At 44.4% G+C, this 26,936-nt stretch overlaps 1 protein-coding gene across 3 annotated transcripts in view; it reads left to right on the top strand.

Moving 5' to 3' along the window:
- Positions 1–26,936, top strand: part of PLXNB1 (plexin B1) — a 77,540-nt gene that overhangs the window by 2,706 nt on the left and 47,898 nt on the right. Inside the window, exons 1-2 of one of the 3 annotated variants that reach the window (XM_086846027.1) lie at positions 16,600–16,910; positions 19,064–19,125. The gene's annotated coding sequence lies outside the window, so the exon portion shown is untranslated. Of the gene's footprint in view, positions 1–16,599; positions 16,911–19,063; positions 19,334–26,936 lie in introns of those variants that run through there. The other 2 variants (XM_086846026.1, XM_086846025.1) reach the window with 2 other exon arrangements.

Raw genomic sequence — 26,936 nt, 5'->3', positions numbered from 1 at the left:
CTTTGCATTCCCTATAATCTGTTAAAGCCCTGGATTTGATTTGCATTTATTTGTGGTTCTTGTGAGTATCTGATTGCAGGATTACTGTATCTGAAAGGATTCATCTTCTGCTGTTCATGAAAACCACAGGAGGGCTGCTTTTGCCTTTATGGGAATGTGCCAGCTGGTCTTTCATTGTGCTGGTAACATTTTCCCTGTCCTATTATTGAGGTCTCTTTGATGACCTGATGGTTGTGATAATGTCTTTAGAGAAGATTCATATTGATCATTTGAGCTTTGTCTGGTTTCATCTCAGTGCTGGAAGACAATTGCTATAAATTCTTGCATGTGTTTTTCAGAAACAAGCAATTGAGGCAGTAGGAGCACAGTCTCGTGACGCGATACCGCTGTTCCAGAAGGCAGAGTAGATGCTTCATTTAATTGGGAAACAGTAAACTCATGTGTTGCATAGTCTTTACTCCAGCACAGGGGTGAAAGCCAAAGGAACTTTCCTGGTGGCACACTGAGTCCAGGAGACACTCAAAAACCACCATGGAGGGGTTTTTTCTACCTGCATATTTCTCTGGAACCATGAAGAATCAGCCTGCGTGCTGTGGTTTGCTGCAGTGATAACTGAGATGCTCCCCTGCTTAATAAACTGGCTGGGGTTGTAGTTGCTGGAGCTCAGACTTGCTAAGCTGCAAAGGTGCAAAAACATGAAGGAGGATGTTCCAACCTGTACCAACATGCAGCCCTGACTAATGGGAGAACCACAGTGCTTTGGTGTGAGCTCTTTAAGGCTCTGCCTCTTCTCCCCAACTGCTTGAGTAATAAATGAAGAGGACTTGTTTTCACTGCTAATCATTTTTTTTCAGCCAAGTTGTAACTAAGACATCTGAGCTATTCTGAGGTTCCAGGAAACAACTTAAGTCTTCTTTTCTTTTACTAACTAGAAGTAAGCGCTGCCTCCCAATACTTGTGAGAGAAAGAAAGAAGAAGAAACAAATGGTTTCAATAGGTCAATTTTTTTGCTGTTGGTTTGTTTAGTTTTGGATTTTTTGCCCTTTTTTTGTTTGTTTATTTTTTGTTGTTTGTTTGTTTTGGGGGCTTTTCCTGGTGTTTTGTTTTAGTTTGGTTTTTTGTTTACTTTTGTTGTTGAATACATTTTAAAATAGTTTCTAATATCAAGTCCTGTCTGACAATCTAAGAAAGAAAAAGAGGGGAAAAGGAAGTAGATAAGAACTTTGTGGTAGCATGATCTGATTTTAGATGTTGATCAAAATGTGAAATGAATCTTCAAATGAAACAGATCCTAAGGAAATTTCTAGATGCCAGACTTCAATTGAATGTGAACTTCAGTGATTTGTCTGCAGTATAAAAACTGCAGGTACTGTTAGGATCACTTCTTCTGTGCCTGGTAAATGTGTGAGGTATTGCTTTGCTTTTGGCTCTGAAGCTTAATTGTGGAACAGTCTGGAACTATTGAGTTTCCCCAGCCTCTGCTCTTCAGCAGAGCTGCTGCTCTCAAAATTCTTGCAACTTCATAGCTACTCGCTTTTAGAAAACGATCATTCATTTCCCTTCTTGAAGTTTCTGAACGTTGTAATCTTATCTTGCTACTTGTATCTGTTCCTGGTCCATCTGGTGTGGGAAGTCTCTGGTCCCTGTGTCACAGGCTGTAAGGAGATTGATCTTTGCTTCTGGCAGTGGTGTAGCTAGGCTGGTTCTGTACTGGGGATTGGAGCTGGGGAATTGTGTCACCACTTGCTCCAGATACCCACATAGAATCTGTGGTGAGCCATTGGGATACACAGCTGTAAGGTACTGACTAAATGGTTTGCTGTTGCTTTGTATCTGCAGGTGCAGACAATTTCAAGTCATCACCATTCTCCCTCTCTTTGCACTTTTCCTTAATTCTGAAATTAAAGCCAGTGCTTCTGTGTTTCAGTGAAAAAAAACATGTGTGTCAGCTTATCTTGGCATAATGTGGTATTGAGTAGCAATGATGGGGTTCATCCTGCTGCTGAAGTTATTCCAAGGAGAATGCAGTCCTTCTTGTGTCCTACCCTTCCCTGCAGCTCTGCCATGGCAGAGGGTGGTTGTGCCTGGAACTGTGCAGGTGGAGGAAGCTGATTGTGTTCAAACATTTATGCTGATGAAACTTGTTTTCCGACTAAATTGCATGTCATTCTATAAATAGAATGAGTATGTCTGACATCTTACCCTGCTATAACAATTCTCAAAATTACTACATAGAAGTAGTGTTTTCAGCTGAGGGTTGCTGCCCATGTATGTAATTTCAAAATGATTTTTGTTTCAATCTCTGCCCTTTTAGCTTTCCTGTACTGCACCATTTCACAATTTGGTTAAGTGGCTTCCCTGCTCTCTGTGTGGAGTTACATTAAGAACTGGAGTGCCACCTGTCTCCCTCCTCTGATCCTGACTCCAGAAGATTGTGTGCTCTTGAAATCCCTCTGTGCCTACAAGGGCCCATGCCCTCATCCTCCCATGTGAGACACTGAAGAATTTTTTGGGTTCTCTAGTTTCCATAAAGAAATGCCAACCTCTGTGAACAGCTGGCCAAGCAAATGCTCAAGAAAATGCTCCTGGCATTGCCTGCTGAGTGTTCTGCTCAGCTGGAAGTCTTTCAGACAACAAAAATTTAAAGCAGAGGAACCATAGCTTCAGAGATGGTCCTGCCAGACTGGGCTTTGTCAGAAATAATGTCCTCACTGAAGCTGCTGTATGGTTTTGGACAGCTTGGAGCATGTTAATGGCCCTGAAGCAACTCTCTCTTTAGCACTTTCAGCCTTGATCCCAGGATTTTTTTGCACTGAACCTTCTTAAAATGCTGGAGAGAGCGATTGAATTAGTGCATTATGAAATTATCATATGTGTGATGAGCATTTTGATCATCTGTTTGCTGTCTTCCACACACCAGAGTCATAAGCTCTTCTCACCTGTCTTCTACTGTCTCCTACTTCTAGTGTAGCCAAAAGTTGTATTAGCTAGAGATCTCTAGTGCAGAAGCAGTTCCTGGACTTTTGAATCGCACTGACATCAATATTTTGATCTTTATTTGGTTCCTGCTTGACTTCTTGCATACAGATTGCAGTCCACTACTGAATTATTCTACCCAAGAGGATGGTAAAGCTGATGTGCAACTGAATTAATTGCATGAGATCTGTGTACCAATGTAGAAAAAGGAGAAGTACTAACCAGGGGCTTGGTTTGTTTACCAGATCTTTTCAGCATTTTGATAGAAATTGATGAAATGAGGCTGCAGAAAGGTTGAAGTACCCAGGGAGACTATAGCATTTGTGAATTTATATTCTGATCCTTAGCTGAAATGTATTTTGAATTGCATTTCATGTCAACCTGAAACTTGAGAGAGATTTAAGACAAAGATTGTAAGGATTGTCCTGCAGGCAGTGCAGCTTTCTCAAGGCTGTGATGGAGACTTGTGGTTCTCTTGTGCGACTGCCTTTTGAGGCACTGCTGTGGCTGTAATGGGTAACACTGACATGTACTGTTTATTTCCTCCTTTGATCTAAATTTTTTCCTCTCTTTTGGGGATTTGTAACCAGAAACTGTTCTCCAGATGTGTGACAGCCAACAGAGGTGCACGTGCAATTTCGGAATGGCCCTGAGTGATTGCTACCAGCTTGTCCTCTTGGCAGCGCAGGCAAAATTTGAATTGGCAGGAAGGCAGAGCAGCCCCTGCGGCACTGCCATCCCTGAGTGACTCGATGTGCTGAGCTCCTTGGCCTCAGTAACAGGCAGCTGGAGTCCCAGAGCTGGAGTGTCTGGTTGTGCTTTGTGCCCAGCACTGCTGAGATGATGCAGAGCTGAAGAAAAATGACTGGTGTGGTAGAGCAGCTGCCATATAAATGCTCTTCTCGCTCTCTGTACTGCCCAGAGGGCAGGTACCTGCAAGATTACCTCCCACAGCAGCACAGATGGGCAGTAGGGACTGTGTTGCTGGCAGTGTGGCCATATGAGCAGCTGCACAGGACCAGATGAAAGAGCCATTTAGCCTGTTTTGCTTTCTCTGGGCTTGGGACAGTCAAGTCTCTGTCCTCACAGTGCCCAAGTCACCATGGCCCCTTCCTTCTCCATGCTGAGCTGGACTGCAGGGGAGGTGAAAGCCTGTGTCAGTAGCCTCGGTAACAAGCTCAGCAGAGTGCCACAAATATAAAGGCTTCTGAGAATTATGCTTTCTTTCCAATTATATTTTATAGTATTCCTGTATGTTGTAGTGGCAGTACTGTTCTGGATACCTAAACTTTGTAAATGCACTTTCTGGGCATAGAACACAGGCAGCCCCCTGCCATCAATGGTCTTGCAAGTAATTGTTCTGTTTCATTGTGGGTCTGATGCTTGTCTGTACAGGGTGGTGGCATCATGAAGCTTTCCTTAATGACCTATACTGATAATGCCCACTACTCACAATGCTTAACTAGGCTTCACCACTGTGGAGAGCTGTCTCTGTTGAACTCTGTGAATAAAGGTTGTGAAGAGTAGAAAGAGTAGGCAAGCTGATGGACATATCACAGGCCAGTTTTATTTTGGATACAGCCATCCAAATACATCTACAGCATCCTACCATCACAGACCTGCTGTAGCAGAGCTTTTGCCATGGATCTATGGATGCCAAACTCATTAGCTACAGACAAATAAAATCTGAATAGTGTTTACCCTCCAGTGGATAACAGGGATAGGCGTCCCGCTGGGAGGAACTTCTATGTTGGTGCTGCTCACACAGTCCCAAGAACATTTCTGTTTAAGTACTTTTGCATTTCAGTATTCTCTTGCTGATCAAAGGTGTGTGTCTGTGCCTGGTGCAGGAGTGCACAGCAAGCATCCACATGCAAGTCCCAGGATGCTGCTGCACTGAGCAAAGCTGTTACAGAATGACCTGCACTCACAATTCCGTGGTTTCATCCTTTTCCTGAATGTTTGAAAGCCATTGAGCTGTGCATCTGTTTCCCTTCTTCCCACTGCTGCCAGCACAGTGTGATCCTAACGGGTGCTACAGTGACAATTACAGTCACTGTGTTTTCTGCAGCCTGCCAGAGCCTGTTTGAGCGTCAAAACACTAATAATACCTGGCTGTTCAGTTCTAGGATTGTAGTCTGCATCCCCAAGTGCACTATGTAGGAAGTACCAGAAGGCATAAGGAACTAATGAAGGAACTTGGCCCAAAACACAATGTGTTTATTTTAAGCAGGTAAAAATTATATGTATGCAGTGATTCACAAGGGAAATGGTCTCAACCAGTATAAACACATGGACTATCCTTGTTATTCCAGTAATGAAAAATACATCTCAAAAAACCTCTTTTCTGTATAGAGAAAGACTAAATCTTTCTGTTTGTAAAACTCCTTTCTCTACTGTGATCTGTCCTCTGTGTTGCTGTTTCACAGACTGAAATAGACGTGTTAGCTGACAAAATAGTACTGATGTCTTTACCACTTGGTGACCTATAGGAAGACTTGTGTTTGTCTTCAGGCTGCTTTTCTGTGTATGCTCTGAGAAGTCTTGTGCCTTTGGCCTGTTTTGGACAGAAAGGTGAAAAGCTCATGTGGAGGAAGGAGAATTGGTCTTTTGAGAGCTGCAAGAAAAAATAAAGTATTGCAGGACTTTCCTTCTAAGGGAGCAAAACACTCCCTTTTAAATGAAGATTCTGTTTACATGTGTTAATTCCCTTTGTTTTTTTGTGGAATGGAAAGGTCACTTTGTGTCTATCTAAGCTATGAAAAAATCAATGGTTTAATCAATTTGTAAAGTAGATTTAGTCAAAATGACTACTGTGGTGTGGTTTGGGCTTTGATGTGTGAAGGTGTCCCAAAAAGCTGCTAGAAAAGTCAATGCAGGGCATTGCTGGAAATAAACTTATGGAAATTGTAGGGGGATTTTCTGTCCTATTCCATATGTCCACGGGGTGGTTTTTTTCCCTTGCCCAGTCCCAGCATGGCTTCCTCCTGGTGTTCCTACTGAAAGAATGGATCATTGCGAGCAGATCAACAAAAGCAGTCATGCAGTTCACTTGAGGGGTCATCCATAAATATGAGGAGACTTTCTGCTGTTAAAACTGATGGGTAGCCTTCCCTGAAACCAGTTTTCCCTAGGCTTCTTGTTCAGCTACTTGGAGCTGTCTTGGGACAGCCAGGCACTGGTGATCCTGGGCAGCTGGGCTGGGGGGTTCACAATGAGAAGTAAATTTCTTTTTTTGAAAATGCCAGGGTAAGAGCTTGTAAAAGGCACATGTTTCATTCTACTATTGCCTTGGAATTATTTTCTTCCAAGTGGTACAACAGGCAGAGACCTTCGAGCTGTCACACTGCCCTGCTCCCAAACCTGGCCTGTGCTCCTGCCTGTACTCAGAGCATAAGCTCGCTGCCTTGTGCTCTTTGCAAACTTAGATGTGTGTTTATTGTATAACACACAGTGAGAAGTAACACAAAGTGAGAAGTGCCACACAATGGAAACCTGATTAGAGGTGGAAGTTCAATGCGCCTCCTGCTAGAACAGAAGTAGAGGAAGGTACCAGTCCTTGTGATATGGAGTGCCTGGTTAACGTCTACAAGGAATGTTTTTCATGCAGTCATCTTGAGTTAGTCAGGTCTTTGTGGAGGTTTGAGATGGGTAGTTATCATTTTAGTGTATATTTCAGGGGATATGCACCTCTGAAGGGATGGGTTGTGCTAATGGTAGGAAAGTGCTGCTGGAAAGAAACACGGCAGCAGGTGACTGTTCATGTAATGTGTTTCTTGGATGTTTGGCTTGGAGTCATAGAATGGTATGAATAATTGATCTGTGCCAACACCAACAGCATACCTCATAATTATTTAATTAAAAGAAAAGGCTGATGCTTCTGAAATCATGGGTTACTGGGTAGATTTCAGAAAACTGTATTCCTAGCAGGTGACTTCAGCAAGCGTCAGTAGTGTACTCTGCTGTTCAGTAGTTCATCAGTATTCTGAAAATAAGTCTAAAGCCACTGCTAATGTTGATTTAGCAGAGAAGCAGGCCATGCTGAGGACAAGTTCAAAACCATGGCTGGAAATGACAGGAATGTTGGGATTTTCTTGCTTGAATATTCTGAATAGTATGTAATTCTTTGGCAGAATGGGGGAGGTAGTGAAGTTTTCCTTAGAGGTTTTGGAGAAATGATTAAATGGTGATTAAGAAAGATATGGGCTCCTTACACTCAGTACAGTCAGATAATTGATTGTTAGTGAACTGATATGATCTTTGCAGCCTGATTTCTGTAGCTCCTCTGTTATGCTGTAAAACTGGCCCAGTGAAATTATATCCATCTGATGCAGGCAAGTTTGGACTTCTGTGTGCCAGAGATGTTGATTTTTCACTGATTGTGCCTCACCAAAGCAGTGACCCTGAAGAAGGGGGAAGAGGTGGGGGGAGAACAAGCAAATTGATACTAAAAAAAAAAAACCAAACAAACCAAAAAAACAACCAAATGAAAAAAAAAAATTATAAGCTGTTCAGACTCAAGAAAAGATGCCTTGTACTGAGACACTGACAGAACCAATCTGTTGATTGCCAAAAAAGCTATTGAGAGGTGACTTGGTTAAAACATGTGCATAATTGACTCTGAGGAGCCACTCTTTAATCCAGCAGAGAAGGAATTAATGGCTCAAGGCAGAAGACAAACAAATAAGAAATTAGTCTGACCTCACTGCCAGAAGGAATGATGGAGCCATTGTAGCAAACAACTAGCAGAGTAGTGAACTTATGTTTTGACCTCCAAAGGCCTTTAGTCTGGATGCCATAAACCACTACATTTCACAGAACCACTTAATGGGCTTTATGGAGGTGTGAGTGGATAAAATGGAACAGTGCCTGTGTGTTAGGCAGGAAATCAGAGCAGCCGTACCTTAAATTATGTGACTCTAACTAGTCCTGGTGCAATTGATTTCTGCTTTTCTGTGCTTTAGAAATAACCCCAAGACCAATTCCGTTGTGTTCTTCATCCCTGTTTGTTCTTTTCCTTCCAAACTTAATGTCCAGATGTTTTATGCACCCTAAGTGGTACATCCTGGATGTAAAGAATATTGTTCATGACAGGAATGTCAACTTGAGGTTTGTACTTCAAATATCTCCTGAAAATGAAATCTTCTTTATATTTTTTAATATTTCTTAGAAATATCAGTGTAATGTTTAAAAAGTGTATCTCACTTGTCTTGCAGTGTTTATTTTATTGATTAAACTTTCTAGGACAGTAGAGTTTTATTAAGCATATAGTATGTAAACCCATGTACTCTAAGGAATTATGTTAAATTCCAGTGGCATTTAAGTAATTCAGTTTCATAATCTCTTGCATTCAATGTGAAAATCCTATACAAGAAGTAAATCTGATGAGTGTTGTAATTTAACCTCTGATTGTTTCAGAATAACTTGTGATTGTTTACAGGCTGAAAACTAAAGAGTTTTACAAGGCTGGGAAATCATTGAGCTCATTTAGTCTGATGCTGTGTAAAGCAAGGCAGCGGCCTTTCTTGAATTTAAAATAAACATTCAAGTTAAGGCTGAATGTTAACAAAGAGAAGAGTTGCAAGTGATGGAGAGCTTGCCCTACTAAATACATTTCAACATACCTTTGAGAAAAGAAACTTGAAAAACAGACCTTGGTCTGCTCAGGCCAGAAATATGCAATTAGCAAATTATTAACCTTGTTGTGAATGGTTTAAGTAACGTGGTACTTGTTCTGTTTCACTTCTGATTGACTATATAATAGCCACCATCAGCAGCCTGTGCTGTGTGCTGGATTGCAAAATCTGCTAATTAACACATTAGTTTCATATTGCTGCTGCCAATGTTTGCATTGAAGAACGTTGCTTTTTTTGGCCATATGGATGGGTGGGAATATCAAGATCATGTTATGGCTCTGTGCTCATTCATGTGTGAAGCTTTGTGCTCTGTTTTTCCCAAGACATCTAATCAGGCTTGGGGCTGAGCAGTGCCTTTTTGGAGAATCTTTAGCTGAAAGGTCAAAATAAGCACAAGGCCCAGAGACAAGTCTTGCTGTCACTCTTCCCAGCCGCTCCCCCCGCCCTCCTTTGTGTGTGTCTCTCTCCACGTATGCATATGTAGGAGTCCTTCACCCAGCACATTCATCTGTTATTTCTTTCCTGAGACTCAGGGCTTTTAAGTGCCACTCACGGTCTTCCCAAACAGAACACAACTCTGCCAGCTGGATCTCCCTCAGGCTGGGAGGGTTGATTTGTGGTGTGGGAGCTCCTGACATTCACCTGCTGATGGGGCTGCTGGCTTTCACCATTGCTGTGCACTGTCAGCTGCCTGGCATCTGGTGTCTCAATTAACCACGTATAGGTAGACCAGGATTTACCCTAAAAGCAGTGTTTGCTTGTGGACTGCTATCTGGTGGTTCTTCAAGGGAGTGGGAAGCAGAATGTGCCTTACAGTGGTCTCAAAGTGAGGGCTCCAAATGGTGCCATGGAAGGTGAAGACTTGGATTTGCAGTCCAGATCGGGTCTGACATAAGTAAATTTGTTCACACTTACCCTCTGCTACCTCCCATCCACGCAATGAAAGCGTTACCAGGAAACTCCCTGTGGGAGAGCATAAACATCAGGAGGGGGAGATGGTAAAAACTGGGAATTTATTCCAGCTCTCAGGGAGCATCTGAGGAAGATGCCTTTGTTTTATTGAATGAGAGATATTTTATGGTATTGATGTTGTTCCTGTTGTAAGAGCATCTGAGGCAGTCAGTTCTTTTGCTTTTTACTGTCACTCTTTCAGCCCTGCTTGGTTTCTCCTTTCCCTTACTCGCCAAGTGCAACTGAAAAAGAGGCACTGAAGCAGCCCATCTAGTTTTTTGTATGCAATCTAGCAAATATTAGTGCTGGAAACTGGGCTCTTGCTGCTGTTTGTCTGGTAACATTACCCTCTGTTGTTTCCTTGTGCTACTTTTAAAAATGCTTGGTTTCTGTTTGAGAGGTGGCTGGCCCATAAAATGTATTCCAACCCACCTAATAATTCTTCTCTCAAATCTTTCATCAGGTTTCTTCTATTATATAGTTTAAAAAGAAAAAAAAACCCGAATGCCTTCCTTTGCCCCTGGAAACAGCAGTCGTCTTGTTCTGCTGAGCTGAGTGCTGTTCATACTAATCACTGCTGTTGGCTTCGTTTATTTTAGAGTTAAGTTATAAGCTGTTTAAGACTAGGCTATTTTTGTTCTGTATTTTTGCAGGATCTTTTACATGGGTCTTCTAAACACTAAAATAAATGCTCTTAAAGGCAAAAGTACCATCTGTATCAGGACAAGATGGCTATTGCTCTAAAAATGAAGTTTTGTGGGTTTATTCTGATAAACCATTTTGGCAAGCACATGCCTGCACAGAGGAAAGCCTGTGTCAGGGCTCGGCTTATGACCATCTTCTGTCTTTATGTTGGATCGCCTTTTGTCAGCCAGATGCCCTATGATCCCACCTTCTCCCTCCATCCCTCTTTTGACAGTAGCTGTGGTGCTCAGCAGGGGCTCCCTGGCTGTGTTTGCTTTAGCTGGAGAGGTGTTTGCCTTCACTGCAGAATTCCAGTTTCCAGCTGCCGGGAAACCTGGAGCTCTTGTGTTGATTTATTAGGGCACAGTGCACCTCAGGAATGCTTTTGCTAAGGAGCTGGGAGTGATGGGGGGGGATTCTGCCTGTTGCAGTGTGAAGCCTTCTTGTTTCTCTTTACAGAAACACCAAGCAGGAATTCCCCAAAGCAAGGCAGGGAAAACAGCTCACTCGGCTGACTGCTTTGGAGAGTGTTAAAGTGAGACTCAGTCAGGTTTCCCTGGCACAGAAGTAAGTAGGTGATTGATAGCTGCAATTTTAAGTGAGTTTTTGTGGGAGATGATATTGTGAATTGCCCTACCAGAGGGTTTGTATGCATTTGGTTGGTGTTAAGAGCTGGCATTCCTGAGCCACTGACTAGGGCTTTCTCCTGGGACTTGGCTTTGGGCCATCTAAATCGTTTGCACTTGGAAGAAGCAAGTTTCAACCTCGTTGGATTTGCAAACTTCTAAACGTTTTACAATACGGATACACCAATGTATTTGGCTTTTTAATTATCTTTGGAGACAACAGAAGTCTATGGACTGCAAGTTTAAAAACCACAATGTGAGTGTCTTCCTGTAGTGAGTTCATTAGAACACGTTCACCTCTCTAATGTGTTGCAGCCACCTGATGTGCACCCCTTTTCTTTGCTTGCATTGCATGCACACACAAACACACATTTCTGGACATTTTCTTTCATTTGGGATTTTGGAGGTTGTTGCCCCAGGAACTGAGGGAAATGTTTGGTGTTTGTACAGGGTAGGGTGGTCAGCTGGTCACTTTGTGTTGATCAAGTATTTGGTAGTTGCAGAGTAGGTTGTGTTTAAGGGGCATTGGTGCTGAGAAGGAATTTCCTTTCCTGGCTGAGGTAGAAAGGCTGTCCACGTACAGCTTTATTCCTTTGCTTTAGCATTCCTTGAGGTTGTTTCCCTATTTTACAAATGCATCTTTTGAGAACTGCCAGGAAAATGTCTCTCTCAAATGGAAATGGAAATTTCTGAGCTCACAGGCATGAAAACCTTTGGGTCTGTGCTCACTGAGTGAAAAGAGGATTACCAACCAGCCATTCTCCAGTGTGCAAAGCAGTGGAGCAAAGTCTGCAGAGACCCTCTGAAAGTTATTGGCTTTCCCAAGGAAGGATGCTTGTGAATAGAATTGAATAAGGTTGCTTGCGTCCCTCTTGGCTTCCCTGCTGCAAGTACAGAAAGCAGTGGAACTTGGAACTCAGTAGATGCCTGAATAAAATGGGAAATGTTGGGTTGTTGTTTTTTTTTTTAAATAGTTGCCTTGTGAACAGGTCTAGAGCCAGTGTTCCTGCATTACTGTAAGAGAATTAATGGGTTTGTGACTACATTTAGGCCTGAAAAAAGCAGGGAGGCAATGCTGATTTTTCCAGAACTGCTTGAAGGGTTCAGAAATGAGGATGGTGTGCTGGAGCAGATGCAGATGGCTTATTTTCACTGGGGACTGCCAAACCTGCCAAAGTGTAAACTGCATCTTAACAGGAAGATGTGAGACAAGGCCTGCACATCTCTCCCTCCTAATTACTACAGCTCAGCTGCTGCTGTCTCTTATGCTTACACATCTGAAAGGTGACAATGACAATGTCTTGAATGGCAAAGCAATAGCAGGAAGAGTCTCTTTTTTTTTTTCTCTGTAGATTCTGGAACAAAGAAGTTATTCAACCAATAGTCAAAAATATCCCTATGAAAAATCTTTCTCACAGAAACTACATCTGTTATTCCAGAAGATAATCAGAATTTCTGTGGATCCTGATGGCTTGTCTCCTGAGTTACCTGACCACAGGTGAAGCAGCAATTAACTTTCTCCTCTTTCCTGCACTGACAGCCTCAGAAATGTCCACCACAGCAGTGAAATTTGCATTTTTGCTGTCCCTGCAGTTCTGCACTGGGTTGCCTCTGTATGCATTATCTCTTTCAAGAAGTTGGAAAGCTCTTCTCACCTGTTCTGGCAAAAATCTCCTGTAACATTTTCACAGCAGTTACTTTAGATGCCAAAACCCAGACTTTCAGATCCTCATCATCTGTGGCATGCAAAAGACGAGGTAGTTTTTATTACCTCCTCTTAGAGGAGCAGATACTTCAGTGAGAAAGGTGGTACTGTGATTGCATTGCAGTGGTACAGCAAGAGTGGAGGCAGTGGCAGCTCCCAGTTGAGCTGCACGAGATTGTTGGATTTGGTGTTTCTCCCTGAAAATCTGTTTTAGGTCACGGTCTCTCATGGCAGTCTTGCTGGTTAGCTATAAATGTGTTAATCTTCCCTCACCCATGACCCTACTCTGTTTCATAGTATCACTGTAAATCTGGTTAAGAAATAGCTTTGTGGAAGTTTGTCTTCCTTCCCCACCTGTTCAGTTTAGCTTGGGAGAGCATGCTGCCAGGGCAGGATGGACTCTGATCAGACACTGCGTGGGCTGATGGGGCTCCTCTTCTCTGGGGAGAAACACACAGCAGAAAAAAAGACAAAGCAGTGCTAAAAACCACAGATTTTTTTTTAGGTGAGAGGAGAATGTCCTTCTTTGTAGCCAGTTCACAAATAGGGAATAAAAGTTGAAGCAAGGAGATGCCTGTCCATTTGTATTAGCCTGGGAAATGGTCTTGAGGCCTTTGCCTCAGGCATCTTGCCAAAAGGCATCTAGTCTCTATTCACTTCAAACACATACAGTTCCTAAGCCTGAAATGTGAAGAAATCTCATGAACTGTGATCAGCTGAAGGCCAGAAAGCATGACCTGGTGCTTCATAAAAATCAATGAATTGCTGTGACTTCTGGATGCTTTGGAAGTATGAGCAGCACCTGCTGTGCAATGTGAACCTAAAGGGCATGAAAGGGTAATCAGCTCAAACATGGATCTAACCTGTTTATGGTAGGAAAGGAATCCTGGAATCTGTGCTGAAAATTAGAATTTGCATAAGTGAAGTGTTTTGGCAAACACACGCAATTACTTTCTTCATGGATCCTGTGTATGTGCTTGCTTTCTTCAGAGCACAAAGAATTCAAGACAAATTTTACTTTGGAGCTAAAAGGCATGTTTTTAGCAAAGGCAGTGCAAGCAGTGTTGGGACAGACTCCAGGTCTTTGGTGTTCCTGAAGAAACACAAACAACTGCAGAGGAGGGTATAGCTCAGATCCTTTTGCCAGCATGCTTAGCAGGCAGTCCTGTACCAGATCTGGTTCAGGCTTCGACAAGTGACCTCTGTCACTGAACAGGAACATAAAGAGCTTCAGTGAGCTTTGGCTGAACTAGGCTTTTGCCTGTCTGCTCTGGAGAGAGAGTAACCTCAGTGTTCCCTTCCCTCCCTCCCTCAGTGTGTCTGTGAAAATACTAACTTGATTTAGCTGCCAAAAAAAGACATTTGAAAAGTATACATTGCTCTCCTGTGTCCCAGCTTCTGTAAAATACGGGTTATGGTTGGTTCCTGTATATGGTGCTCAGTAATTTTACAGAAGAGAAAACTGCACCACTGCAACTATCCACACAACACTTAATACAGTGAGGTCTTAGTCTGTACTAGGACTCCAGAGTGCTATTCTGGGCATTATGAACCCGATTATATTACACACAGAGCTCAGATGGCTCAGAGCCACGCTCAAGATATTAACTGTTTCTATTAAGCTTTGCATTTAGAGATCCTTCTGCCAGAGGAGGGGGGCAATGCTGGACAAGCTGGCATTCCCACAGCAGAGAGGTGTGTGAGTATGGTAAGGGAGTGTTTTGTATTTGATTTGCACAAGGGGTAACCCAAGTCCCGGATCTTGCTAACATATGGATGCTAAGTATAATAATATTTTCAATGTACCAGTTTTGTAGCTGCAGGTGCTGTGGAAGAGACACTGATGTAGATGTACAGGAGAAACCTTACAAAGTGCTATAAATGTATCATAAGGGGAAATCCATATGTAGTGTGTCATCTGGCAGAGAACCTGATAAAGTGGCACTGACTGTGATTACTTGTGATTGTTGACAGCCTGTGCCCCTGAGTGTTTTAAGACTTGGTTTAGTTTGTGATGAAGGTGGCTTTAGGAATAGTGAAGGTCCTTCCGTTTCTCTTAACAAGAAAGGTTTCTTTTCATGATTTTGTTTTGTGCTGTTCCAGATTTTGTAAAAACAAACACCCTGAAACTCCAAACAACAACAATAATAAAAGAAACCCTTTGCGGATCATCTCTGTGATCCAAACAAAGTTGATGAGTTTCTCACTGTTTAAATACACATTGTCTGCCAGGTGGGAACTGTGCAGCTCTTCCTTCCCTCATCACCCTGCAAGTGCAGGAAGAGATAAGAGGAATTTATTTAATCCTGCCCTCATACTGGCCGAATTTGAAGCAGACTACCAGACAGGTATGCTGAATTTGGAGTCTAAATGGCTGCCTTGGGTAGGAATGGGGGGCAGAGAGTATGGCTGTTAGGGTTATGAGGCATTGGGATAGTGCTAATGGGAGAAGAGGGGTGCTGAACACAGTAGCACATGCTGTTAGAAAAGCAACCTCTCATCCTGCCCTTGAAGTAGTGAGAATTTGCCTTTGTGGGGTTTGGGATTAAACTCTCTTCCCAGTAAAACTGCAGTTTGCAGCTCCTTTCTTTGTACCGGGAGAGATGCAGTTGTTGAGCAGGAGCTGGCTGCTGTGCAGTGAAATTATTCTTTGCAGCAGACAGAAACAAGTGGATGGAGGTATCCATGTGCCATGTGGATCCATGTACCACTGTTCAGTTCATGCTTAGGCTGATGGAGAGGGGCTGAGTTTGCATGTGTTTTACTGAAGAATACTCTCTTTCTCAGAAAGCAAACACCTGACATCTTGACCTTGCAAAAGCTTGGACATCTTTAACTTTTGAAAGCATTGCTCTCCAAATGTGGGTCTGTAGTGCAAGAAATACACGATGACCTTGGTCTTCCTGTGCCTTCTTGGCTACATTTTTTGTGTTGGATGCCAGTGACCCTGAGATCGGGACATTTCCCTCTGCTGTTTTGTGTTAAAAATTAAGAACAAACTGTAATGTGTGGAAGCAGTTTGTATGATGGAACCCATCAAAATAAACCTGAGGGGATGGTGGTGGTGGTGGTTGAAAAAGCTTGGCTGAAACCTGGTAATTGGGCTGGATATAGCGAGAAGGAAAAGGGCCGCCAGGAAAGGATTGAATGGAAATCAGCCCCCAAAATAAATATCGCATGAGTGGGGCATGAAGAGATAAAGAGTCTCCTTCAAATCAGATCCTGTGCCTGAGCCTTCCTCCAGAATTTCCTGCAATTTAGACAAATGACCAACTTCAGATTTTTAAGTGGTGTTTGTGCTGAACACTTGCAGGCGTTCTTTGCCATCCAGCTGCTGAGCAGAAATCCTTGTTCTTCAGTCTTGCTGGGAGCTGCTCTGCGCTTTTTTGTGGCGGCAGCTTTTGCAATAGGAGCCCCCCCCGCCCCAGGATGGCTTTTTCTGTGAAAGAAGCCAGCGCAGCCAGGCAGACATTATCCCCTTGCCGGAAGGAGGGACCCGGGCTCCCTGGGGAGGAGGGATGGGGAGCGAGTGATTCATTGCAGCTGGCTGCAGTTTGGCCTCTTCTCTCTCTTTGCCCTGGGTGCCAGGGAGTGACAGCTTGTGGGCAGCAGGCCAAGCTGTGAAAAGAGAAGTGTGTGAGGCCTTTAGCTTTCTCATGCTTTATCAAGCTGCAAAGAATAGCTCGATATTCAGCCAGCGTTGGTGCAGGTCAGGAGAATGGAAATGCGAACTTAACTCCTGACATGCTGGCTGATGGCTGACCGCACGCAGCATGTGGGGCAAAAGGGAGGAAAAGTGCCTTGGTGACACCGTAAAGATAACTTTTTGTTAAGTGGGCAGCCTCTGGGACCTGCTGGGAGAGTGGAAACATGAAAAGAGGGCTTTCCTCTTGTGGCTTGCTGTCTGCGTGCTGGTGGAGCATGGAAACACTGGAAAGTAGAGCTGCAGGAGTGGCGAGTGTCCTGAGAAAGCGAGAGAGGGACTGTGGTGGGCGAGTGGCAGATCTGTGCCTTCCCTGCTGGCACAACAGCGGGGCCGTGGTGCAGGTGTGCAGAGAGCAGGACGGGCCCTTCCCGGGATGTCCCCTGTGCCGAGGGATGTCCCCTGTGCCGAGGGATGTCCCCTGTGCCGAGGGATGTCCCCTGTGCCGAGGGATGTCCCCTGTGCCCAGGGATGTCCCCTGTGCCCAGGGATGTCCCCTGTGCCGAGGGATGTCCCCTGTGCCGAGGGATGTCCCCTGTGCCCAGGGATGTCCCCTGTGCCGAGGGATGTCCCCTGTGCCGAGGGCTGCCCGCCGGCGTGCAGGGAGTTAAGCGCCTCATCGCCCGGGGGTGAGCCGACTTCGGGGTGTTGAGCTCCATTCCCACGGCTTTTCCTTTCTGAGGGCTGGGGGAGGGATCGCCTGGAACAAGTGAAATGCCTGAGGCTGGAAAGCAGCACCCCGGCCCCTCTGGCCTTGTGTTGGTCTGGGAGGGAGCTGCGCTTCACGGCAGGCTGGGCAGGGGCTGCCAGCCAAGGCCGGGGTCTGTCGCTGCTGGGCAAGAGCCTGGGTTATTTCTCTCCCTTCGGCAAAGAAAGATGGCTTTGCAGGCAGTAGAGTGCCTGCCTAGGGACTGAAATAACAGAATTCTCAGCTGGAAGGACATAAAGTAGAAATGAAGCCCGAGCAGTGCTGTGGGCAGATCATAGCACAGGTTAACACACAGGTTTGTGGCTGAGGGAGAGCAGCACCACTGCGTTCCCTGCAGCACATCTGCGTTTCTCTAAGGCGTAAGGGAGCAGAGTCCTTCCTTCCCTGTGCTGAGTCTCCCTTCTCCTCCTGCATCACTTTGAGCTGCTGACTTGTTTGAAGCTCTGAGGAGCAGGAAAAGGACAGGTGAGAGTCTGAGAGGCTGGGTAAGGGAGTTAGCAGGTTCCCAGAGCGCGGCCTGCAGCTGCCTGTTGGCATGTAAATCCCACTCTTCTTCCATCAACAGTGCAGGAGTCTGGGAGAGCAAGAGAGCTCTGCCACATCCCAGTTTGCTGTGGAGCTGAGTGTATCTGTGTCAGGTACTTATCCCGGCCAGCACCTATCTCCCACCAGAGGGAGAAAGGAGTTTGCCTACCTGTTCTGCCCCTAGGAAAACTAAGTGCCCTCTAAGGTTTGCAGTCCCTATTCTCAACAGCTTTTGAATTCAAGGCAAGGTGAAGTGATGTGAGCAAATGGGACCCAGCAGCAGCATAAAGGAGAGATGAACTGTGGCCTCAGAGCACAGTTACACGGTTTGTTTCTGCTGGGCTGTGTTTGTGCTTTATAGACCAGGATATGCCAAAAGCCCGGCAAAGGTGTGGTTGGAGACTGAATTTTTGCTTGTGCATCGGGTGTCTGGCTTTGCATCTGCCCCAGTTCTTTGGAAAGAGTGAAGTACTGTGATCCTCCCACTTGCTGTGCTGGCTCCTGTGGGAGGCTCCCCTCTGGAGAGGGGAGGGGGTTCAGGAAGCAGAATTGCCTGTGTGGGCAGAGGCTTTGTGTAGCTTGGGTTAGCACCCAGATACAGACCTTGGTGATAAAACAACAGGGTGCAAATATTCTGCAAATACCAGAGTCGTGGTGGATCTTGTTGATTGTTAATGCCAAAATCCTAATAAAGACTGGTAGGCAGGAGCCCTTGTCTTTTCTGCACCCAGGCACCTAATGTTTTCAGAGCTCTGCTGTCAAGTTTTCTGCAGCTCTTTGCTCTGTTCATTTATTCGCCCAGCACTGCGAAATGTGGCTAGAGTGGGAGCTGGGGTCCCAGGCTGATCTGAGCCCTGTGCAACGAGACCTGCTGTGGATTCACAGAGAAACTCTCCCTGGCTGGGAGGTAGCTTGGGACCCAGGTGCAGCGAAGGCACCAGCGAGAGCTGGCTTCCCTGCAGGGACAGGGGGTGTGTTCCCATTGTGCCTGTTCTGGTTTGCTCCTGTCTAGCCTCTTCTCATTATTCTCGCCTTGAGCTGTCTCAGGCCCAAAGGCAAAGTGCTGCAGAAAGCTCCGTGGGCTTTCCCTTGAGAGATGTTGGGTCCTTGGAGAGTGGCTGTTCAAGGGAAGCTCTGCAGTGGGCTGAATTGAGGCTGTTTCAGGCTGCACAGCTTTGAGCTAATCTCCCAGAGGCAGAGACATTACTCACCAATCAGGAATGTGTCTGTATTTTTCCTAATGAGAACAAAACATTTTATCCCTGTTCATTAGCAGAGAGTTAGCATGTGCAGGTTGCTATGCCAACAGACTCCTCTCCTCTGCAGACACACTGGGGGTGTCCTCCATGCCATGGTTAGAAGGGTGAACAGGAAGGCTGGTCCTGGCAAGAAAAAGATCCCATTGTTTTCCCAGGGCTGCCTGGACTTTGTGCAGCTGGCCAGACCATGCCTTCTCGGGGGAATGGAACCACAGCGGGAGTCAAGTGCAACAGATTTAATTTATTGAAAAAATAATCTTTGCATTTCATGCTCTGTTGTTTTTTCCAGCTTGAGGCACAGTCTTCAATTAGAGAAATGAAGGTGTCTCAACGTTCCCAAGAGCCCAGATGGTAAGCAAAATGTGCCGGGAGTCAGCACTGGATTGCCCATGGACTGCTGCGGCCCACTGGGCTCCTCCGTGTTCCTGATCCCCTCCGTGTGTGTGGCCACTGTCATGCTGGGCAGCCTCTGCATGCTGCTGCGTGACGAACCCACCTGACCAACTGTACCACCTGTGATCAGTTGGACATTCTCCAGACACGTGGTCTACTGGAAAGAGTGAGTGGCTGTGTGTGGGAGTGTTCACTTGTTCCCTTTGCAAAGGGAACATTCTCTTCATGCAGTGAAATCCTGTGAAGGATGAAGGACAGCTCTTCAACAGAAGCTCTGTTCTGTAGAGTTCTGCTGTAAACAGATGTATTTATTCCACAGGTTGCCTATTTGCTTGTCATTTTTTACTTTGGTGCCCCGAATTTCTTGAGAGAGTGATTGGGAATTGTGGGTTACAGTGCTACCAAAGTCTGGCCACTGTACACCTTTTGCAGTGGTGCTGCACTTGAAATATAAAAGCTAACTTTTAAACTTAGAATTTTCTGTAAAAAGGAATAAATTTTACCTACAGGCAGAAACAAACTAAAAAAGAAACCAAAATAAAACCATGAGTTTCTAATGGTGATCTATAAGTAGAAATGGGCCAGTGAGTATTGCCAAACCTGAAGACAGACTCCTGGAGCAGGAGTGATGTTCATCTCTGTCTGTCAATCACCATGGAATGTGATGAGCTTGTGCTGGCTGAGCTTTGTGGTGTTGACAGCTATAGACCCTTGAAGAAACGTTTCCCTGAAAATGAATTCTTTCAGGCTGCTTCCTATTAAACAGGAAAGTTACAACTCTGCTGTCAGTTTGCCTGGAGAAGCACTCTGTAGGTGAATACATGGAATTTGAATATGAGAATTTGAATATCAAATGTAGGGTGGTACACCAGAGATCTCAGACTGAATGAGTTTCTGGAGATCTGCAAATCTGCATGAACTTCTGGCTGGGAAGTGAAACCTTGGCACCTGGATACTAGGAGCTGATGTAGATGAGTCACTGACTTTTGCACTGGAGAGATGAGTATCATGTTAGAACACTGGGAGTACAGGAGCCCTTCATCAGAAGGATGTCTGCTTGTTGGGTTTGCAGCTCTAACATCAGGAGAAAGAAAACCAGCAGAAATAAAAACAATGAACAAAATGAGACAGCAACCTCCAGCCCAGACCTCTCTAGGGTGCAGTGTCTGTGTTTAAGTTTGGTAGTAGACCTGGATGGAACTTTTAGATAATAAAGAACAAGTTTTCAGAAAATCTTGTTCAATCTGGAGCACCCAAGAATAAATCCTGAATATATACAACAAATGTACAAAGATTGAAGAGTCTGGTTGTCTCAGCTTAGCATTGCTCTGGGTGGTTCCAGTAAAATCACTAAATTAAAGCTGTTTGAAATAGGGAATGAGTAAGTACCTGAGATGCCTTGAATTCAGGCCACTCTCCTTGATCCATACTTTCAGGGTACATAAAAAAATACAAAATCTTAAGGAGGCCAGAGGACTGTATGTTGTATTCTTTGAGATACTGAGGTGATTCTGTCCAGATCCTATTGAAAAAGTGCTTCAGCAGAAGTGCACTAGAGGATATGCTTTTTAGTACCTTTAAGTGTGAAAGATCATGTCTGAACAAACTGACTTCTGAAATGGGAGTTACGGTTATTATCTGAGTTGCACTTGACTTCATTCCTGTGCAGCCGGAGTAGCAACTTGGTGTTACCTAGGAGAGTGTTACTTGTTCCCTTTTCTTCCCTCCCTTTTAAGCCGTTCAGGGACTGATTTTCTGTCCTATTTTCTGTACACCACCAGGTTTTAAGAGTAAAGATAAATACAGAACTGCAGTGCTGTGTGCAAGGCAAGAATCCTTCAAGAGAAACATTTACCTCTGCCTCTGAAAACACCTCAGGTGCTAATAGAACCTTGGGAGAAGGGTTGTTTGTTTTTATCAGGACGAGTTATGGACCATTTGTGGGGTGAAGTGTTCCTTCTAACCCTTAGAGTGTGGTTCAAAACCCTAAATGATGGGGTAGGTTTATATTTTTAAGAAGCTATTAGCACTGAGTATTGTAACTCTAGGTAATGTATTGTTCTGTTGGAGTTTAATGACCTTCCTTCTCTTTTTTAATTCCAGTTATACTTCTACATATCTGCGTCTTTAAAAAACTCTTATTTGACTCTTAGTAGTAAAACTTGCAAAGGACAGAGTAAAGCCAGGAAAGTTATGTCAGCCTGACAGGAAAGTTTAGGTTGCTTAGTCAGCTAAGCATGTATTATTAACAAAGTTCTATATCTCATAAAGAATGTAGGAAGCAATTAGGGTTACTGTATTTGTGGTAGAAATCACTCAGGATTTTTGGGAGTCATGATACAAACACCATCCAAACCCAAATATTGTTATATGACTGCAGGAGAACAAGGTCTGGTAACAATATTGTTCTGTGTAGTGTCAGGAAATCTATAAATAACGTGCCCATACTTGAGGAAAAACTGCTGGATTGAAATGTTTGTGAAGAACGTATGACAGAATAAAGCTCTGACACATGATCTTGTGAGGGATCAGGGCAGGCTAATTCAAATATAAGATAATTTGTATTTCAAAGAACTAACAGGGGGAGAAAGTTTTTTGAAAGTACACCCTGTTCTGGTGGAAGAAGGGTGCAGCTGGATGCTGTGGCTTGAATGTAAACTTTCTTTTGAACAAACTGTTTAAGGAGTTAAGCTGAATATTTTAACAGAGAACTACCAGACAGGCAATTCACAATAGAAGTGGGGAATCCCTGCTGTATTGGATAACTATCACATTAGTTCCTCCAGCTCTTATGGAAGCTGAGTTTTCTACAACTTTCAGAAAACCATTGCCATCTTAATAGAGGTATCTTCAGTTTTTAGAAATGGAACAGCAGCAGTGAACAGAGGTGAGTGTTACCTTCCATACAAAGCATGACAGAATAAGTTTGGATTCTCCCACCTGAGAAACAATAAATGACAGTTATCTTCAATTCCTGAATCACCTGGAAAGTTTAGAGGGGGAGCAGCGGTTTTTTTTCCTTTTCCATTGGAAGTATGAATAGGTATTGCGTGGAGACAGCATGTAGTAAGCTTAAAACCAAGTAACAACTTAATTCTTGATTAAGAATTAAAGATGGTTTTGCAAGAATTAATGGAAGCTTCTTGCCACATGATGTTGTGAATGCCAAATATCTGTGTGCATGTGAGAACATGGGGAAGGTCCATAGAAGAAGGAGCTGTTGAAGCTTACTAAGAGCATAGAAACCACCTTTCCCCCAGGAAGTCCCTGAGATGCTCATTGTTGAAGCCTGGGAGAGTATTCAGGCAGGTGAAGTGCTACTATGTGTTTGCTTCAGTCTGGTGTGTCAGGCCAGACCCAGACAAGTGCAGCCTCGTTTGTCAGCATGGGGTGGGAGGGGGATGCTAATAAAACTGGTAAAGAGAGAGACCGGCACAGCTTGGTTCTAGGTTAGTTCTGTGCTGCTTGTGATGTTTAGCGTGCACCTCTTGCTTGCTGAAGGCACTGCCTTGGGCTGCTGGAGTCTGCAGGCTGTTGACTTGATTTTGAAGAGAGACAGAAAGTGTATTTCTAGAAACTACAGAGGTAGGAAAAGTGGTGTGAAGATGAATATTGTAAGCAGAGAAGCTGACTTTCCTCTTTTCTCTGTGGCAAATGCTGTTCCTGCTATTATGGAATGGTAGGTTATATTGAGACTGCCTTGCTGCTGATAACCTACACTTTTTTCTGTTCATTTCCCTCCTTTGAAATGGTGTTTCTTGCCTTGTAATGGACTCTAACTTAAATTAAGCTAAAATGGGTGATAAGCTGATGCATGAACAGTAAAACCTCTGTTCCAAACTTTTTCAAACTAAAAATGTCATGGCCTACGTGAGGTTCATACTCTTCAGAAGTACTCAAAACACTGGTCCTATTTTAGGTCCTGTCTAAACATTTAAAAATAATTCAAAAACAGAGCTCACTTCTAGATGTTTCACCCTCGAAAGTCAGCTGTTGCACTTGGTTTTAGATGCTTACCCAAATATGCAGAGGGCACAGTACAGAACAGCCCTGGTTGTTCCTTTGAACTTTTAATTTCAGAAGGAAGAGAACAATGTCATGCTATCTGTTGTTTTGTCTCTAGAGATATGGTCTCTGCTGTTAGGCAGTATCCTTTTGAGTTGTTTTTTTGGGGGGGATGTGGGGCAGTTGAAACTTTCTGTTTTAACTTTGCTGCTGTGATCCCTGGGGAACAGCTATGCAAAGCTGACCGGCAGTGGAATTATGGTGCTGTGTATTCTTGGAGGCAGGCTCTTATGACTGAAAACTGAGTTGGTGTATTTTGGGGAGCTATAGCACCTCTCCCAGGATACAGAATCAGTCTTGTGTGTGTGTATCATGTTCTGTAGTGAATATTACTCCATGGAGTGGCTGAGGAGTTGCGTGCTCGGATTACAGCTGTGGGGAATACAGATAGGCCTGGGACTGAGGGAGAATCCAGGTGGAGTACATGCAGAATTACGACAAGGGTCACCTTGGGGAAGACTGGCACCAGGTGGAGGGGACTGAAGTTCTTCTCCTGTTGTTTGGTCCCCCACTATCTTGATTTAGTCAGCTCTGATGAAGGAGGAAGTTTCTATCCCAAACCCTAAGTCTCATCATTGCAGAGTAGCAATGGGCTCAGGTGTTATCCCATTTACAGAGTATCTTTCCTGGTTTGTTCTCAATTTTTCAATTATTGTTTTCACCAGTAGCTTGGCTCAAGCAGTGATTCTCTCACAGCTTGTTCTTGTGTGTGCTGGACCTGTCTGCCATTCTCCAGATAGTCTGTCCAGATTAGATTTAGTTTGAACCCGTCTTTAGCCGGTATGATCTTTTCTATTCCTAGCTGAGCCACGATTTTAACCAGTGTATTTCCCACTAAGCCCTGAGAAGATTTAAACTAAAACTTTTTTTATGAGGCTAAATGTGTGTCAGCTCTACCAGAGACTCCTGGGTTGACACTGGGTGGCTGATTGCTCAGTTTGGTCCATGTACAAGTCTGAAAAGTGCTGTCTGAGCCTCGCTTCTGTGGGGTTTTGATTAGCTATCTATGTGTGGCAGAGTGAACTGTTTCCTTTCCCAGAGGAAGGCACAGTCCCTGCCATGTGTGTGGAGTACACAGCTTAAAATGACAGAGAAGGGGTGCCTGGAACTGGGACAGTCTGCAAACAGAACTGTTCTGACCACAGACTATGGTTTATCCTTCTAGCACAGATGTGCATACTTCTCCCTTGTTTCCTTACCAGTCTCTCTGTTCTGTCTAGCTGTTCTTTCTAGCAGAGGAGCAGCTGCTCAGCTGTAGAACTCAATGCTGTTCCCAACAAACCACTGTAAATCTGTTTTTCCTGTCTCCTGGGCACTTTTTTGCCCTTTGGCAGGGCAGCATGCTCCTGAAATGCCAACAGTCAGCCAGTTATACTGGCTGAAATTCCTGCTCATAGCAGTTTGCATTTCAGATTGGCACTGCAGACCTGTTTAGTGCATCCCTGCAGCCCTAGGGTAAAGGTCTGGGCTCCCCTGAAAGGGGAAAGGATGAGCCAGTCAGTCCTGCTCAGCCAGTGGCTGTCAGACTGTGCAGGTGGGAGGGTAGCAAACCAGATGAAGAACAGTCTCAACTGAAAAGTCTTTAAAATTCATGGCTCTCATGAGCAGGTAGCTGGTTCTGAACCTTTGTGCCTTCTGTACAACACCAAAGAATTTTTCTCAGCCCTGAACCAGGAGCTGAAATATTTTGCCAGAAAAAGTTAGGATCTCCTTAATCTGAGTGAGCAAAAACTTTGTGTTTGTAAAGCCACTTGAAGGTATAACATTTCTTATTGGGAATTTTTTCTTGTTATAAAATTCCTTGTTCTGGATAAGACATGACTAGATATCTGCATGTTAACAAAATGACTGGAGAATTCCTGCTCTGTATGGTTTATTTCTCCAAGTACCAAATCTTGCAGGGTCCCAGCTTCTGCTTCCTTTGCCATTTAATTTTCCTGTTGTTTATTTTCACTCCTCCAGGCCATGGATTTACTGTGGTATGAAGGGAGACCATTGCCTGATGGCCTGTGCACAGCAATAGTTCTCTCACCCCTCTCTCTATGCAGTCTGGTGCCCTGAATTTTATGCTTGAAACAAGAATTTCCAAGTGTGAGCAGTGTCTGGCATGGAGGGCTGTGATTGTACAGTAGAAGAATAAGATCGCATGGCTGGTGCCAGCTTGCAACTCCTCAGCCGTGTGCACCTTGAATGCCCTTCGTGGATGGTTCCTGGGCCACCATTCCATGTTGGACTTCATTTGAAAGCACTAAATATCCAGCCTGCATGGGACAGTCTTTGCTCAGAGCTGTTGAGACTGGGGTAAAGTTGATCATGGCTCTCAGGTCTGTGCTTAACCTGCTCAGCCTTCTGCAGTAGTGTGGTGGGAGCTGTTGTTTCTTAGATGTGTTATGTAGGTGTGAAGCTTCCCAAGCTTGAGAAGGTCCCCAGGCTTTTTGAACAGCATGGTGTGTTCTTATCTGTTACTGGCTTTATGAAAGCCTTGGCATTGGCTTCCTGAAGTGGAAGAAAGTGTCTGGTCACCTCAGTTTGGATCATTATCTAACAGACCTCTGTAACCTAATTGCCAGACTATTGAGCCTGGTAGTTCACAGCTGATGACTGAGAACCTTCCAGGCTGAGGCACTAATTCGTGGAAGATAATTGATCAAAGCGTCACTTCTGATAACGCTTTAACATAACTTGAGTAATACAAGGTAGAATCCACCTCATCTTGGTTTGAAAGCAAACCACAAGCAGATTGTGGTAGTGATGTGGAGTTCTGTTTATTCTGCTGTCTCTGCTGGGTGGGATGGAGTAGGTACTACTCATGTGGCTGCATTGCATTAAATGTATTTGCATGTTACTGCCTGTATTAATGGCTGTAGCCAGAACTGCTGACGCTCTTGGAGTGAGAGGGGAGGACTGTCAAATTGCTGTCAGGATGTATGGTTCTCCAGAAGATTAGGGGAGAGCAGAAAAGTGAATTTTATTTGACACGAAGGAAAACACCAAGAAGAATTCTTCCTGTCCATCTAGAGCATTTTAGTTCTTTATTAGATATATTGTGGTACTAAATCTGAGACTTAAGGGGTGTCAAGAAAATTTCTGTAACAGGACAGAGAACCCTGCACTACTCAATGTCTGCAGAGCAAAAGGATTTATTCAAAGCTACAGTGTTTAGCATTTCTCATTTGCATCTTGACAACTGGATGGTGGAGCTCGGGATGTGGTCCTTGTGTGTCTGCCTGTGGTCTGTACCACTGCTGGCATGAGATCCTCCTGTGGTTGGCCTCTGTTCTCCCTTCCACTGTGCAAACCTGCAGGGTTGATGCTAGCATGGAGACCATGGGGTTTCCTTTTGGAGTGGAAGTGTAGGACTGGTGCTTTTTCACAGGAGTTTCATAGGATGTTTGAAGCATCTCTCCTCTCGTTCTGGGTTGCTCCAAGGCCAGGCTGGATGCAAAAGATCTTGCCTTGGGGGTGTGACCTTTTCCTCTGTGAGAGCTTGGTTAGGGGTCACAGTCCTGTCCTCTGGGAAGCATGTGCTGGTTGCAGAGGTCTTCTCTCTTCCTTCTGCAGGGCATCCTGCCAAGGAAAATAGACTCTAAGGCAGAAGTGATTACATTGAGATCGTACTGTCCTGGCTGTTTCTGGATGAAGCAGCTGGGCATTTCTGCTATACAGAAATTGGCATGAAACAGCTATGGCAGAGCAGGATTCTG

The sequence above is a fragment of the Cyanistes caeruleus genome, chromosome 11 (genome assembly GCF_971803275.1).
Source record: "Cyanistes caeruleus chromosome 11, bCyaCae1.hap1.1, whole genome shotgun sequence".
NCBI classification, from domain to species: domain Eukaryota; kingdom Metazoa; phylum Chordata; class Aves; order Passeriformes; family Paridae; genus Cyanistes; species Cyanistes caeruleus.
The sequence above is the reverse complement of the archived record's forward strand: the minus strand, read 5'-3'. Positions and strand labels throughout refer to the sequence as shown.